At 38.4% G+C, this 17,046-nt stretch overlaps 1 protein-coding gene across 22 annotated transcripts in view; it reads left to right on the top strand.

Moving 5' to 3' along the window:
- LCOR (ligand dependent nuclear receptor corepressor) overlaps positions 1-17,046 on the top strand; it is a 126,773-nt gene that overhangs the window by 19,139 nt on the left and 90,588 nt on the right. For 3 of the 22 annotated variants that reach the window (XM_074339285.1, XM_074339286.1, XM_074339287.1), the window contains exon 3: positions 6,387-6,587. The exons of the other annotated variants lie outside the window; for them this stretch is intronic. The gene's annotated coding sequence lies outside the window, so the exon portion shown is untranslated. The remainder of the gene's footprint in view (positions 1-6,386; positions 6,588-17,046) is intronic. 22 annotated transcript variants of the gene reach the window in all.

Genomic DNA, 17,046 nt, shown 5'->3' with positions numbered 1-17,046 from the left:
CACCATCCCTTGCGGGAGTCGAACCGGCAACCTTGTGGTTTAGAGGACGCGTTCCAACCAACTGAGCCATCCGGGAGCTCAGCAGCAGCTCTCAGCTCAAGGTGCTGTGTTCAATTTTAGTTGCAGGGGGTGCTGCCCACCATCCCTTGCGGGAGTTGAACTGGCAACCTTGTGGTTGAGAGCCACACGCTCCAACCAACTGAGCCATCTGGGAGGCAGCTCAGCTCAAGGTGCTCTGTTCAATCTTAGTTGCAGGGGGCGCTGCCCACCATCCCTTGCGGGACTCGAGGAGTTGAACTGGCAACCTTGTGGTTGAGAGCCCACTGGCCCATGTGGGAATCGAACTGGCAGTCTTCGGAGTTAGGAGCACGGAGCTCCAACCGCCTGAGCCACCAGGCCAGCCCCCCTTCTTTGATTTTTACTATAGTCTGTTTAAAGTCTATTTTTTCTGATACAAGTATGGTTACTCCAGCTTTATTTTGGTTTCCATTCTCATGGAGTATCTTTTTCCGTAGTTTCAGTTAGTATCCTTACATCTAAAAAGTTTCTTGTAGGTAGTGTATAGGTGGGTATTTTTTTATTGTTCATTTCAGCCACTTTGTGTTTTGATAGGAAAATTTAGTCCATTTGCATTTAAAGTAATTATTGATAATATGTGCTTGTTACCAGTATCTTAATTGTTTTCTGGCTGTTTTTGTAGTTCTCTGTTCCTTTCATTTTTCTTCCTTTGTGGTTTGATGACTTTCTTTAGTAGTATGCTTATGTTTCTTTGTGTTTTGTGTATTAACTGTCAGGTGTTTGCTTTGTGGTTGCCACGAGGCTTACAAATAACATATCTATAGCATTCTACTTAAGTTGATAACAGCTGAAGTTTGATCCCCTTATAAAGGCTAACATTATTACTCCTCAGTTTATGTTTTTGATGTCACATTTTATATCTTTAATTATTATGTATTCTTTGATTATTGTAGTCATAGTTATTTTTACTACTTTTATCTTTTAACATTTATACTAGCTTTATAAGTGATTAATCCACTACCTTTACTATATAGGGTATTTTGCAGAGTATAATGTGCACTTTTTGGCCCAAATTTGTGAAGGAAAAATAAGGATGTGCATTATACATGGATGGTACTAATTCTATATCTGTAAATGTTTTTAATTCTTTTATTTATGCTTATGAGTTAAAAGTGAACTCTAGAAATCAATAATGATATCCAGGGCGGACGGGTGGCTCAGTTGGTTCGAGCACAAGCTCTGGGCAACAGGGATGCTGGTTTGATTCCCACATGGGCCAGTGAGCTGCACTCTCTGCAACTAGAATGAAGTCAATGAGCTGCTGCTGAGCACCTGGGTGGACAGATGGCTCAGTTGGTTGGAGCACCTGCTCTCAACCACCAGGTTACGGGTTTGACTCCTCGACTCCCGCAAGGGGTGGTGGGCTGCGCCCCCTGTGACTAAGATTGAACACAGCACCTTGAGCTGAGCTGCTGCTGAGCTCCCGAATGGCTCAGTTGGTTGGAGGGCGTGGCTCTCAACCACAAGGTTGCCGGTTCCACTCCCGCAAGGGATGGTGGGCTGCACCCCCTGCCACTAACAACGGCAAGTGGACCTGGAACTGAGCTGTGCCCTCCACAACTAAGATTGAAAGGACAACAACTTGACTTGGAAAAATCCTGGAAGTACACACTGTTCCCCAATAAAGTCCTGTTCCCTTTCCCCAATAAAATCTTTAAAAAAATAAAATAATGATACCCGTATGCAAAATAATACCCTGGAATACGATAATAGGTTTTGTTGAACTTACTACAAACTTGCAACAGCGAAGAGTTCTTGGCCTTCTATGATGGGTAAATATCATAAATTTGTTAGCGGTACATAAAATTTCTTGTACTTTGAATCTATCTGTTCTTGTGTTTTGTAATTACTTGTTACATAAAATTTCTTGTACCATAATATGTTTAAAAATAAATGCTAGAATTCCTTTTATAATACAAAAAACAAGTACCTAAATGTAAACAAATAAAAATGTGAATTAAAAAATTAAAATGAAAGATTTTTTTCCCCTGAAAGTTTGGGCCAAAAATGTGGGTGTGCATTATACACAGGAGCACATTATACATGGCAAAATATAATATTTGTCTTTTCAGTGACATTTCTTTCATACGTGTTTTGCACCCTTTTCAGCTTAAAGAAATCCTTTTAATATTTTCTTTGTATTGCTGGGTTAGTGGTGATGAACTCCTTTAGCTTTTGCTCGCCTAGAGAACTCTTTGTCTTTCCTTCGTTTCTGAATGATAACTTTGCTGGGTATACATGGTTGGAGGTTTTTTGTCCCTCCCCCCCCCCAGTATTTTGACTATATTGTGCCACTCCTGTCCTGCAAAGTTTCTGCTGAAAAATCGGCTGATAATCTTAGGATGGTTCACTTGTAAGTAACAAGTTGTTTTTCTCTTGCTGCTCATAATCTCTCCTTTTAACTTTTGATACTGTAATTATAACATGTCTTGGTGTTGGTCTCTTTAGGTTCCTCTTATTTAGAATTCTCTGGGCTTCCTGGATCTGGCTCTGTTTCCTTCTCCAGGTTAGGGAACTTTTCAGCCATTATTTCTTCAAATAAGATTTCTAAATTTTTCTGGGAGCCCCAAGATGTGAATGTTAGTCAGTTTGATGCTGTGCCATAAGTCCCTTAAGCTATCTTGCTTTCATTCTTTTTTTGTTTCTGCTGCTCTGGGTTAGTTCTAGTCCCTTGTCTTTGAACTGGCTTATCCTTTCTTTTACTTCATCTAGTCTGTTGTTGAACCCCTTTAGTGTATTTTTCAGTTGAGTTATTGTATTAAACATGCAATTTAATCTTCATAATAATCTTATCAGGTGGGTATTATTTGTATTTTGTAGATAGAAAAATGGCTGTGTGGATTGATGCTACTACAATCCACACCTCAGTTGTGGTATCCAGCCTCAACTGGACTGTCAGCACTGAGAATTCTTTAGTGTATTTTTGGTCAGTTCCTCCAGTTTACCATAATGGCTCACTTTTTGCCACTGTGCACTCCTACTTCTCTCTTAGCTGATGATCTTGTCACCTACAGAACAATGCAAATTGAGGCTCTTGAAACTGAATATTTTCCCAACATTTTTGTTCTCATCCCTAGGACTACTTGGAAAACTTGAGAAAAACACCTTTAAAGCATTGTTTCAAATATTGACCATCTGAACAAAACCACTGAGATATTTGTAAAAATTGAAATTTTGGGGTCTTACCCCAGATCTGCTAAATCCGAATCTTCTTAGGTCGGGCGTGGGAATCTTTTACACAGTTCTCTCAAGTGATTCTTGTACAAACTGAAGCTTTAAAACCACAGGTATATAGAATAAAGTTACTTTAACTAGTGTGCAGGACCCTCCAAGATATCTGATCCCAGCCTACTTCTTCAATCTCAGCTCTGCGTATCCTGCCCAGTTCCCACTCTAATTCCTCAAATCCTCTAACCACAAAATACGGGTCACTCTTTTTCTAGTGTGAAAGCCTTATACTACTTTATTTACCTCTTTCCCTTTGATTCTCTAATTCTACCTCTTCTAGTTTGCAAGACCCTTGGACAGTGACCATGTTATGCTTTTTTTGTATTTTAAGTATTTGGCAAAGTGACTGACACACAATGGATGCTCGGTAAGTATTTGTGGAAAAGTAGAAAATAGTACTTTGAAATACTACTGGCTAAACAAGTGACTGAAATGATTAAGAGATAGTGTTCTATTTATAGTGACTTAAGTTATTTAAGCAAAAACAAAGCATGAGAAAGTGGGAATGTAGGTATTTTGGGCACAATTTGTGGTACCCTTAATGACTTTAACAGTGATTTTTCAGGGAGGTTGGTGGGAGGATTTGCCCCTTTGAGAACCACTGTGTTAGAGATACTAAGGATTAGTGTTCTATGTATGTGAATTGTGTGGAGACAAAAGTGAAACCCGACCTTTAACAGGTAAAACATTATTTATTTTGTCTTGTTTAGTTTCAACATATAATCTTTTCCCTTATGTTCAGAATGTGTGTATTTGAGGTTTTTTTAAATACCTGCAAAAGCAATAGGAAAGGGCTGGGAATTTTCCATAGACAAATCGGCAAAAGTTAAAGGTGGAGGAGGAAGAGTGTTTAGATTATACTGTATTTTCCCGAAAATAAGACCTAGTTGGACCATCAGCTCTAATGTGTGTTTTGGAGCAAAAAATTTTAATATAAGACCTGGTCTTATATAATATAATATATCACTAGATTTAAAAGTTTGACTGGTGTCATTGGGATTGTCTCCTTGTCTCCATCTCTGAGCATTCCTTTCCTCTTTGGGTTTTCTCCTTTGGCAGGTATGATGGGAAAGATGATCGATGGTAGCTCTAGACTTACATAATTTTTAAAGTCTATTATATAATATAATATAATATAATATAATATAATATAATATAATATAATATATAAGACCGGGTCTTAGAGTAACATAAGAATGGGTTTTATATTAAAATTTTTTGCTGCAAAAGACACATTAGAGCTGATGATCTGGCTAGGTCTTATTTTCGGGCAAACACGGTATGTGAATATGAAATGTTGGGTGTTCTTTCCAGAAGTTCAGGGATGTTTATTGACATACTTTGTGCATGACACACTTTGTGTCAAGTAGAAACAAATGAACCATGAACAATGATAGCCGTATTAAAGGGCAAGACTGTCATGAATGTTTTCAATATGGAGATATTTCATTATGATTTTGTCACTACTCTAACCACCATGTCACGGTGTTGACCTAGGACTGTCATTGCTTTAGGGGTGGTGGTGGTGATGTGGCATACCACTGGAGAGGAAAAGATTTCATGAATGTTTTGTTTTTAGTTATTGGTACTTAGGTTTTTATAACTCTGAAAGCTCCTTGTATTCGTACTTTGCTATCAGGAGCTCACAGAGCCATACTTTAACAAGCACAAATGATTTTGTAACTTTTATTTATTTATTTTAGATTTTTTTGGGGGGGAGGGGAACAGGACTTTATTGGGGAACAGTGTGTACTTCCGGAATTTTTTTCCAAGTCAAGTTTTTGTCCTTTCAGTCTTAGTTGTGGAGGGTGCAGCTCACCTCCTGGTCCAGTTGCCGTTGTTAGTTGCAGGGGGCGCAGCCCACCATCCCTTGCGGGAGTCAAACTAGCAACCTTGTGGTTGAGAGGATGCGCTCCAACCAACTGAGCCACCCAGGACCTCAGTGGCAGTTCAGCTCAAGGTGACATGTTCAATCTTAGTTGCAGGGGGCGGAGCCCACCATCCCTTGCGGGACTTGAGGAGTTGAACCGGCAGCCTTGTGGTTGAGAGCCCACTGGCCCATGTGGGAATCGAACCGGCAGCCTTCAGAGTTAGGAGCATGGAGCTCCAACAGCCTGAGCCACGGGGCCGGCCCCTGATTTTGTAACTTTTAGATTCTAAAACCCTTCATGACCAATTGCCTGGTAGATAGGGAATAGACATGGGTACAAATTTTCTACTGGCTCTTTCGTGTGTCTTTGCCAAGTTTGAGAAAATAGCTGGGAAAAAAAAAACGAGGCCCTGTTTTCAATTATGTGACACATCACAATATTCTACCTTTATCAGGAATCTTCCTGTTGCAAATTCAGAAACCCAATTCAAATTAAGGTAATTTTGTAGGTTTATAAGATGGGAAGTTCACAGAATAAAGCTAAAACTAGGTTCTGATATCACTAGATTTAAAAGTTTGACTGGTGTCATTGGGATTGTCTCCTTGTTTCCATCTCTGAGCATTCCTTTCCTCTTTGGGTTTTCTCCTTTGGCAGGTATGATGGGAAAGATGATCGATGGTAGCTCTAGACTTACATAATTTTTAAAGTCTACATGTGTATCTCTTTCTGTATAGTAGTACCAGCCAAAATGGGTGGATGGAAGGACTCACTGGCCAGGCTTGCGTCATGTGGCCTACCCCTGAACCAGTTGCTAAGGCCATGTGTTTCTCTGAACCAACCTGGGGCAGGTGCTTGGTTTTTGGAGAGAGGATTGAGATCACCCCTCCCTTATTATGGTTTTAAGGAGGAGCAGATTGATTCTTCAAAAGAAAATTGGATGCTCTTATCTAAGAAAGGGAAATGAATGCTGGTTAAGCAAAAATCTAGAAATGTTTCATTTATGAATCTAGGTCTACTTTTGAAGAAATTGACGTTTTGGGCCATCTTATGAGTTGTATTGTGTGTCCCCCCAAAAGATATTGAAGTCTTAACCCCCAGTATTGGTGGTGACTTTATTTGGAAATAGGGTCTTTGCAGTTGTAATTAGGTTAGGATGAGGTCCATACTAGATTAGTGTGGGCCCTAATCCAATAACTGGTGTCCTTATAGGAAGTGGGAAATTTGGATACAGACAGGGAAGACAGCATGTGAAGACAGGCAGAGGCTGGAGTTACACTGCCACAAGCCAAAGAATGCCAAGGATTACTAGCAACCACCAGAAGCTACAAAGGCAAAGAAGGATTCTTAGAGCCTTTAGAAGGAGCATGGCCCAGCCCCTACCTTGATTTCTGCCTTCTAGTCTCCAGAACTGTGAGCAAATACATTTCTGTTGTTTTAAATCACCTAGGTAGTGGTAGTATGTTAATTACAGAAGCTCCAGGAAACTAGTACGGACCATACTTGGTACATATAAAATTTATTTTTTTATTCAGTCCATCCTCTTAAAATGCTGACTCTTAACTTTTCCCAATGAGTATCTTTTACATTTAAATGGATTTGATGAAGATTTGGGATGCCTTTGGAATTTATGGTTTTGACATTTAAAAATATATACTATTTGTTTGAAATTTTCTCCTAGTCATAATAATGTGACATATTTTGTGATTGATTGTATTTATCCCATTCTACATTTTACAGAATCTGTAGTTATATTAGGTTGGCGCAAATGTCATTGTGATTTTTGCAATTATTTTTAACCTTTTAAACCGAAATTGTTTTTGCACCAACCTAATAGTTTAGCTGAAGCCATGGTCCTTGTTGATGAACAGCTGAACACACTTATTTCTCAGTGTGTTTGACTACCAAGTAGCACAGTGCCATGTGAGAAGCAGTAGTAGAAATGGTTAAAGTACCCACAGTAAATATGTTCCAACAACCTGAATTTAAAAGAAAATGTCGAGGGCAAATGGCTGTGGAGGTGGGAGTAATTAGTATTTTGGTGAGACTAACCAAAAACTTAAAAGAGTGTCTTGAACAGTATTCCAGGTTTTTGTTCATTTTCTGCAAACTGAGAGAATTGGATAATATCTTCAAGGTCGGTTAAACTTGGAAAAAAAATATGATCTTATGAATATCCTTTCAGTTTCTAATTTACAGGAAGTGAATTTTTCTATAGGTACTGTATGTAATTCTTACTCAAAACCTTTGCGGAAATTTTATTTTTAAGGAACTTAAGAAAAATATAGTTTGGAGGACCTATGTAAGTACTTTTAAATATATATGTCCTCCTTAGTCACTAAAATGAAATTGGAACAATAAAGAGTCGTATCTCGAGTTAGCAATGATAAATAAAAGCAGTGCAATTAATTTTCATTATAAATATTTTTGAAAGTGATACCTTTTTAAGTTTAGTAATATTTTTTCTATTCAAAACTCAATTATATTTTCAAAGTATGCAATGAGGAGCCTTGCTTCCACGCTTGCCACATCTACCCTGATTTTACTTTCCTCCTGTAACTATTTTTATTATATGTTCTTTTAGTATTTCTATATAAAAGTTCAAGCAAATGTTAATATATTTTCTTTTTACTTTACCCCTTTTCTTACATACAACAAGACATATAAAATACTTTGTTTTGTGCCTTTTTTCACTTAATATGTTTTAGCTATCTTTCCATATCAGTATGTAGAGAGCATTCTCATTCTTTTTCACAGCTGCATTGTATTCTGTTGTGCAGGTGGGCTGTAATATATTTAACTAGGTGGTTATTAAACATCTGAGTTGTTTTCACTTATCACTAACTGTGCTGCAGTGACTAATATTGTACATACATTATTTTGTATGTGTGCTGCTATCTGTAGGACACATTCCCAGAAATGTTATTGCTGAATTAAGGGGTAAAAGGTATGTGTAATTTTGTTAAATACTGCTAAATTGCTCTCTACATGGGTGATAGAATTCTGTAGTCTTTCCATTATTGTAGAAGAGCTTCCTTTAGGAGAATGTCTGTATCCCCATAGCTTTAGCAATATAGTATTGTGTCTGACTTCAAGGTTTTTGCAAATTTGATAGGTAAAAAAATATTCTCAGTATAGTTTTTTTAACATTTACTTTATGAGTGAGGTTGAGCCTCTTATTTTTAAGGATATTTCCGTTTACATTTGATCTTGAGTTGACTTCCTTCAATGATGATTATGATACAGGGCAATGGTGAAAGTAGTAATGTTTTAATAAGGGAGGAGTTGATTGTTACTAGAAAAAAGACTTCTGCATTCTTTTCCTCCAACCCAGGAATTTTCACATTCAGAATCGATTCCTTCTCCCCACCTCCACATTTATTATTCATTGCTCCTTCCAATATTATTGTGAATAATAGCAATGGCTGCCATTGATCATGTCAGCCATGAACCCAAGTGTTGATGCAAGAAACATCCAAACCTTTAGAGAATTTCTATCAAAGTTTATGTGAGCCAAACTGACAGACATGTGCAGTGTAGCAAGATCTCAAATGCTCCAGAGAATAACAGTTTTGCAGTTTCTTTTATGCATTTGAAGTTAAGGAAGGAATTTAAGGAAGATGACATGAAGGTGGGAGAAAGCAAGGGACAGAATCGATTCTGAAAGTTCAGTTGCTTTGTTACTGTTTCAGGAAGGCTCCGGTGTGTGATTGGCACAGCATGGACGTCCAGGTTTTTCTGAGCATGCCTTTTCCACCCTTTTCAAAAAGCATAGATTGGTGATATAATCTCTTTAAACTGCTTCAAAGGATTGTAGAAAATTGTTCAAATTTTGCCCAAAGGCCTAGTCTTGTATTTACTGTAGGCATTGGATAGAGTCTTTATCTAGTTGGTATAAGTTGATTTCTGTAAATATTTTTGCTTTCATTTAGTATGTTCTACAAAATGTTAGATGTCTGCTTTCATGATGCTGTATTTGGTCTCCGAACTTGCCTGTTGTATCTGTTCTTTTTGGCATTTCTTTTTGTGTCAGTAAGCATTCTGTACTGAATGTTGAAGTAACGGTTTTGAGCTTTTGGTAGTAGTGTCACTTTGTTTGCATTCTGCACTGAAACCTCCCTTTCCTAAGCAGTTATGTTTCTACACCTATTAATGCCATTAAACACTGTCTTGGCAATAGTTTGCAAACATTGTTCAATTTCTTAAAATCTGTTATCTTACAAACTACAGAAGCATGTAGCAAAATACACAACAGAGATTAAAGAAATGTGCTCAGTTAAGAAAGGAACAACAGGCAGAATAAGGTAGAAACTAATGGGTCAGAGGACAGTCCTATGATCTGAGAGCCAAAGTGACAAGGAGTTAGATACTCAATGACTCATACATAGATACTGATCCAAAATGTTCTGTCAGAGGTGTATTGACTTGTAATGGACTTATCGAGCAAGGACAACCTTTTTGCTTTGGGACAACCACTTTGTTTAGATGGTTTGGTTGAACTGCATTTTTATTTTGTTCACTGAGCAAAATGTTCTGTGAGCATTTATGCTACTGTGTTTTCCCGAAAATAAGACCTAGCCAGACCATCAGCTCTAATGCGTCTGTTGGAGCAAAAATTAATATAAGACCTGGTGTTGGGGGCCGGCCCGGTGGCTCAGGCGGTTAGAGCTCCATGCTCCTAACTCCGAAGGCTGCCGGTTCGATTCCCACATGGGCCAGTGGGCTCTCAACCACAAGGTTGCCAGTTCAATTCCTCGACTCCCACAAGGGATGGTGGGCTGCACCCCCTGCAACTAGCAATGGCAACTGGGCCTGGAGCTGAGCTTCGCCCTCCACAACTAAGACTGAAAGGACAACAACTTGAAGCTGAATGGCACCCTCCACAACTAAGATTGAAAGGACAACAACTTGACTTGGAAAAAAGTCCTAGAAGTACACACTGTTCCCCAATAAAGTCCTGTTTCCCTTCCCCAATAAAAAATCTTAAAAAAAAAAAAAAAAGGACCCGGTCTTATTTTACTATAATGTAAGACCGGGTCTTACATTAATTCTTGCTCCAACAGGCACATTAGAGCTGATGGTCCGGCTCTGTCATATTTTCGGGTAAACACGGTAGCTACTGAGCACTATGCTAGATGCAGGGATACAGTGATGTACATAGCAGACTGCTCCTGCTTGCGTGACACTTAAGAGTCTATTTGGAGAAATAGGGCCATTAATCACATGAGGAACCTATAACTATACAATGAAATAAGACCTCTGAAAGGAGACATCGTTCTCTGTGTGTACAATTGTGTTTGTGGTGAGGGGCAGATTGGAGTAATAGAAATAAGGAAAAAAAATTCATTTGAGAGGTGAAAGATGAATGGGAGTTAATTACCAGGGGGAGGAAGAGGATAAGAGTGTTAGAGCAGAGAAGATTCTTTCAGACGGTATCAGAATGTGTTTTCAGAAGACGGAAGAACAAAAATTAGACCTTGGTTTCTCTCTTAGGATTCTGGTTTATGTAAATATTTGTATTTCCTTTTCACCACTGGATGGCACTTAAACATGCTTTAACTAGGCCCTATTTTGGCTGTGGAATATTCTTGGACCTTTTTTTTCTAATTAGGGAAACTAATATATGTGAAGTTTTGGGGCAAGGGGAACACTGAATTGAGTGTATTATTAAGATATTATGGGAAGAAAAGACAGTACTCAGGCACCAGATATTTCTGTAAATGCACAACTGTGAATCACTCCCATTGGGGAAGTATGAAGGCATTCTTTGGCAGGCAGTCGTAGTTCAAATAGGACTGATTTTTTTTTTACCACCTTTTTTGTTGAGATATCATTAAAATGTACAGTTCTTAAGTTTTGATAACTGTGTGCACTCCTGTGACCTCCACCCAAAACAGGTTATAGAACATTTCCAGCCTCTTTAGAAAGTTCATTCATGTCCTTTTCTTTCTTTCCTTTTAATTCATGTCCTTTTCCAGCCAGTTAGTTGCCCACCACCACAATAACTGATTTCTATCACCATACATTAGTTTTGCCTGCATCTGGATTTCATATAAAAGGAATCATACAGCATGTACTCTTTTGTGTCTGGCTCTTTTGCTTAAATCTAATATTTATGTGCGTTGTTACATTAATAGTTCATTCCTTTTTAAAGTAGATTTATTGAGATACAATTCATTCAGCAAACAACCCATTTATAGTGTACAATTCAGTGGTTTTTACTATATTCACAGAGTAGTGCAACCATTAGCACAAATTTTAGAACATTTTCATCACCCCAGTGGGTATCATTCGTTTTACAGATGAGAACCCATACCCCTAGCTGGCCTTCCTTATTCTGTCTCCCTCTCTTTGTATCCTCCAGCCATAGACAATTACTGTCTTTATAGATTTATCTATTCTGGACATTAGTTCAATCTTTTTTATTGCTGAGTAGTATTCCATTGTATGGGCCATACCATAATACTATAATTTGTCCATTTTATTGATGATGGACATTTGAGTTGTTTCCAGTTTGGGGTTATTATAAATAAGGATACCCCATAGATGTTTTTGTATGTCTTTTATTTGTTTGTTTTGTTTGTTTTTGAGTAAATACCTAGGAATGGAATTGCTCAGTCATAGGCTAGAGATATATTTAACCTCATAAGAAACTGCCAAATGGCTCTCTTAAGAGGTTATATCTTGACTTTACATTTCCTCAACAATGTATGGAGAGATCTGTTACATTCTCACAAATATTTGGTGTTTGTGAGTCTTTTCTATTTTGACCATTCTATTGGTTGTGAAGTGGTATCTCATTATTTTGTTTTATGTTAATTTCCCTGATAACTAATGATGTTGAATACCTTTTCTTGTGCTTACTGGGCTTTCATATATGTTCTTATTTGAAGTATCTAAGTCTTGCCCACTTAAAAAATTTATGTTTTTCTTGATTTCTGAGAGTTCTTTATATCTCATATATAATTACTTAATAACATAATTATTTAATTAGTAGTTGATATTAGCTGCAATGTTGTGATTTACAAGATATTTGGTCTTCATCCACAGTTGCTGTCTCACAGTGCTCCAAACCCTTGGAATTTCATAAGTATTGGGAATGGTCAAAATGTCTTTTGTATGTTAATGAGGTAACTGGGACCCACCCAAGGGTGGGGGCTAGTTGTCAGGAGATTAAAGGTTTGGGACTTCCAGCCCCCACCTTCCACCTCTGCTTCTGATGAGGGGGAGGGTATGGAGGTGGAGCTCAATTGCCAGCGGCCAATGACTTAGTCAATCATGACTATGTAATGAAGCCTCCATAAAAACCCAAGAGGACAGCTTGTTGGTTTTTTTTTTTTTGAGAACTTCTGTGTTGGGGAACCAGAATGCTTCCACATGGCCGCCTTCCTGGGCCCCAGGCTCCACGAGGACAGAAGCTTCTTTGTATGCCTCACCCTGTGTATGTATGTCTCTTCATCTGTGATTGCTAGCCAGTAGGTCAAAAGTGTAAGTAACAACCTGGACTTGCAGTTGGTATTCTGAGTTGGAGGGGGTTGTTGGACCATCCAGTCTGTAGTAGGTTGGTCAGAAGCACAGGTATGAGCCAGGGCTTGCAGCTGGCGCCTGAAGTGTGTGTGGGGGCTGGGGGGTGGGAGGTGGAGGGAAGAGCAGTCCTTTAGGACCCAACGCTTAATCTATGGAATCTGATGCTATTTCTGGGTAAGTAGTGTCAGAATTGAGTTGAATTCTTGGACTTCCTGCTGGTGTTTGAGAATTGGGGACCACCACATTGGGGACCCCACATTGAAATTGAGTCTCAGAACCCCATTCATTCTTCAACAAATGTAAAAATAGAAATAGATACCTGTGGGGGGAACTACTGTAACAAGGGGTTTTTAAGTCTCCAAAATAAATACAGAGGGTGCCCCCCAAAACGTACACACATTTTAAGAAAGGAAAACCATATTAAAATTGTAATAAATATATACCAATAACAAAAGATGAATAGAAGTCATGTTTGACTTCTGCAGTTACAAGAGGAGTGGTTACCATCAGCGTCCAGACACTTCTGATTACGGCGAACTACTCCTTGAGCAACACTGACCATAGTCTATTGGTACACTTTTTTTTGGCACTCTTGGTATATGCTTTTGAGAATCAGAATAGAAAAAGGTCATTTTGTTTTTACCTTTTTTAAGGAGATTGCTGCAGTAGTTAGTTCATTATTGAATCATGAAATGGTTTCCTGCAGGAATGGCCCTCAACTCTTCTCCTTCCTAGGAAGTTTTGTCATTTTTGGTAGAGTATGAACCCAAGTAGTTCATGCCACACAGGAACAGTCCTGACCAATAAGACACCCGATACGAAAACTGCTCCTAAAATAGCTTGGTAGGTTGCCCTCCAGAAGTTGCCCTCCAGCCTGTAGCTAACTCAGGTCCCATGTCTGATAGTCCACATATTAATAGCTAAAGTTAGGTGTGAACTCTGCTGGTAGGGCACCTGTGGCTCACACCATTACCACAGTATCAGTCAGCAGTACTGCTGAACCTGCAGAAATTTCAGAGGCTGAGCCAGGGTACCATCAGCATCAGCAGCCATAATTTAGTGTTTGTTACATCATGGAGTCTTCAGAAAACCAGCCTTTCAGTTGATAGGGAGACATTTGTGAGCTTGCACCAACCTCTCTTCCTTGTGGATAAGAAGAGAACATGGGCACTTCGTGACCCTGAAGGAATTTTGTTGAAAATGATTTACTTCACTGGATGTGATCTTTGCTGTGATAGAAAGCATTACAAGTAGTCCAGGAATATGAAGCATATATGTGTCACATTATATAAAACTGTTAGACACCTGGTATCTTTTACTAGATGTATGTCAATATGCTGACATCTTAGGTCTTGCAAGAGATTTGCAGATTTCCCTCACTTTATAGAAGTTTTTTGACTTGCACATACTCCATCATTAACGATTCTTTATGCATCTTGCCCATCTGGTTCCATCCGACCTTTGGTCCATACTGCCAGTGTAATTTTTCCAAAACGTGCCATTATCCTGTCAAAAATCCTTCAGTTGTTTTTCTGCTTATCTGTGAGTTCCTAATAAAGGTGTTTTAGTTTTCCACACACACAAAAGTCCTTCAGTGGCTCCAGGGCATCTCAGCCTACTGCTTATGGTTTTACCTAACATCTCCATGTCCCAATATTCCGCATAATAATAGCTAACATTTGTATAGTACTTACTCCATATGCCGAGGGCTGGTTTAGGTGGTCATAATAAACAGCTTGTAATTCTGCAAATAGATCATGTACTACCATTTGCATTCTTTTGCCTATTCTGTACTCCGACTGGAGTACTGTTTATCAGTCTCTTTAATAACTACTTATTCTTTGAGACTCCATTCAGACATCACTTCTTAGAAGCTGAATTCCCATACTCACTTTCTGCGTGCTGCCACCTCCCACCCCCTCACCCCTCACCTCTTAAAATGAGATGTCAGGGCTATGCATGTTTAATGTCTAGCATAAAGCAGAACAGAGTTTCTCCTTGGCCACACTGTCTCCTGCAGTGAGTACAGTTCAGTAGATTGAGTTGCCTTAATTTTTTTTTTTAATTTTTATTGGGGAATATTGGGGAACAGTATGTTTTTCCAGAAGCCATCAACTCCATGTCAAGTTGTTGTTTTCAGTTTGGTTGTAGAGGGCGCAGCTCACTGGCCCATGTGGGAATTGAACTGGCATCCTTGGTATTATGAGCCCTGTGCTCTAACCACTGAACCAACCGGCCACCCAAGTTGCCCTAATTTAAAAGCAGAGAAAATAGGATTTATGACTTCATCATCATCACCACCACCTTCCTCAAACTCTGAAACCCATGGGTCCACGGGCAAGATGCTTACTTAGTCTGGTAATAAAATGAGCAAGATAGTTCTTGCCATTGAAGATCCAATATTCTCATGGGAAGAGGCAAACTTAAAAACAATTAATATATCTAACTGGGTTAGAGATTTAAACATTAAGGAAAAAGGAAACCATAAACGAATTAGAAGCATGGGCAATTTTTTTCTATCATAATGAAGTGGGAAAGCCCTTTAAATTATAATCTAAACTGAGAGTTATAAAGGAAACGATCGTTTAATTTAAAAAATTAAATATTTTGCATGACAAATGTCATAGTCAAAAAGCAAATAGAAAAGGTAACAGTTTTATTAGTATATAACCTGTGCCATTTATTAAAATGAAATCTTAAAATTCAGAAAGCAAAAGGATTAACAGCCCACTAGAGAAATGGATAAAAAAATGAATAGGCAATTCACAAAGAACTCAAAGAGATCAATAAACATGTAAAAATTCTTCAGTCTTAATTATAATCGAGGAATTGCAAATTTAAACTGCAAGTTAAGATATTTTGTGCCTATCACATTGGCTCAGATTAAGTTGAAATGTCAAAACTTCACAGAGACCATCTCAGTGGTGCTCCCACTGGCCTAAGATAGAAATTTTGAATCCATAATCATACTTTAAAAACAAACAACTCCACCTTTGGAGATTTCAAGGGTGTCAACTCATTCTGAAAATTTGTTCATATTGTGGATGAAGCACTTTATGCTGGCTTTTGTTGCAAAATGTGGTTTATGAATGATAATGGAAGCTCTTTATTGAAGAATTCTAGTTAATAAATGAAGGAATTAAAGGTCTAGAAAAGTCACCATTTTGTACCCATAATGCAATGTTTATGGATCTAGGCAGATTATTAATGTAGGCTGAAATTATTAGGTGAAAGGTGATAATTGACTTTATAATGGTGGGATCAAGTTAATGTCCTGACTTCACTGATCAGTCTTAGCATAACTAAAAGTAGTATAGAACAGGCAGACATCCCATGTCTCTTAATTTGATGAACTAGGAAGAACATGGCACTACCATGAAGTGTTCTACCCTAAAAAAATTTAACCTGAGTCTAATAAAAAAAAGTAGCAGGACAGATAGATCATGTAAGGTATTATAGGCTATATACACATATTGTAAGGACTTTGACTTTTTGGTGTGGGTGTGGGATATATCCCATGGTCTGTTTTCCCGGTAGTTTACTTAATCCTTTGAGGAAAGATCAGCTGCATTTTAGACAGTTAAACTGAACCTACCTCTTTTTAAAATTCAGATTTTATTTTTTAAGAGCAATTTGAGGTTCACAGCAAAGTTGAGGGGAAGGTGGAACTTTGGCTTTTACTATGAGTAAAATCAGGAGCATCGTATAGTAGGCTTTTGAGCAGGAGAATGCCATGATGATCTGCTATGTTGAGAAGAGTCTGGGAGTAGGGAGAGCAGGAGTATCGTTACCTAAGCACAGATACCAAGTTGGAGGCTATTGCATTAGTCCAGGTGAGAGGTGAAGATTGCTTGTACTGAGTACTAGTAGAGGACGGGGAAAGTGATTAGGACCGTGAGTGTATTAGATTGGTAGGAGACTGTGTAAGATTGGTAGATCCAACATAGTTTCCTAGTGGATAAATGTGGGGAGTGAGAGAAAGGAGATGAGGACTCTATAGTTTTTAGTTGAAACAACTCAAAGTGAAGAGTTAGTTTACCTTAACCAAGATGGGAGACACTGGGTGCAGCAGATTTGGAGAGGATAAAGAATTCAGTTTGGAGTATCTTCCACATAGCAGGTACCCACTGTAACTATTATAGCTGAATGTTAAGAACCAAGGATATGAGACAGCTGTTGTGAGAAGGCTTTTCGTAGTCAGCCTCACTTCGTTCATTGTGTGAGTTCTCACTTCATCAACTTGATGTTGTTTCTGTGTGGTTTATTTTTGTTTGTTTTTTTTCTATTAAAGATATGTTTATGTAGTACCTACTTTATGCCAGGTACTGTTCTAATTTTTTAAATG

Source organism: Rhinolophus sinicus, linkage group LG07 (genome assembly GCF_036562045.2).
Source record: "Rhinolophus sinicus isolate RSC01 linkage group LG07, ASM3656204v1, whole genome shotgun sequence".
Taxonomy (NCBI): Eukaryota; Metazoa; Chordata; class Mammalia; order Chiroptera; family Rhinolophidae; genus Rhinolophus; species Rhinolophus sinicus.
The sequence above is the reverse complement of the archived record's forward strand: the minus strand, read 5'-3'. Positions and strand labels throughout refer to the sequence as shown.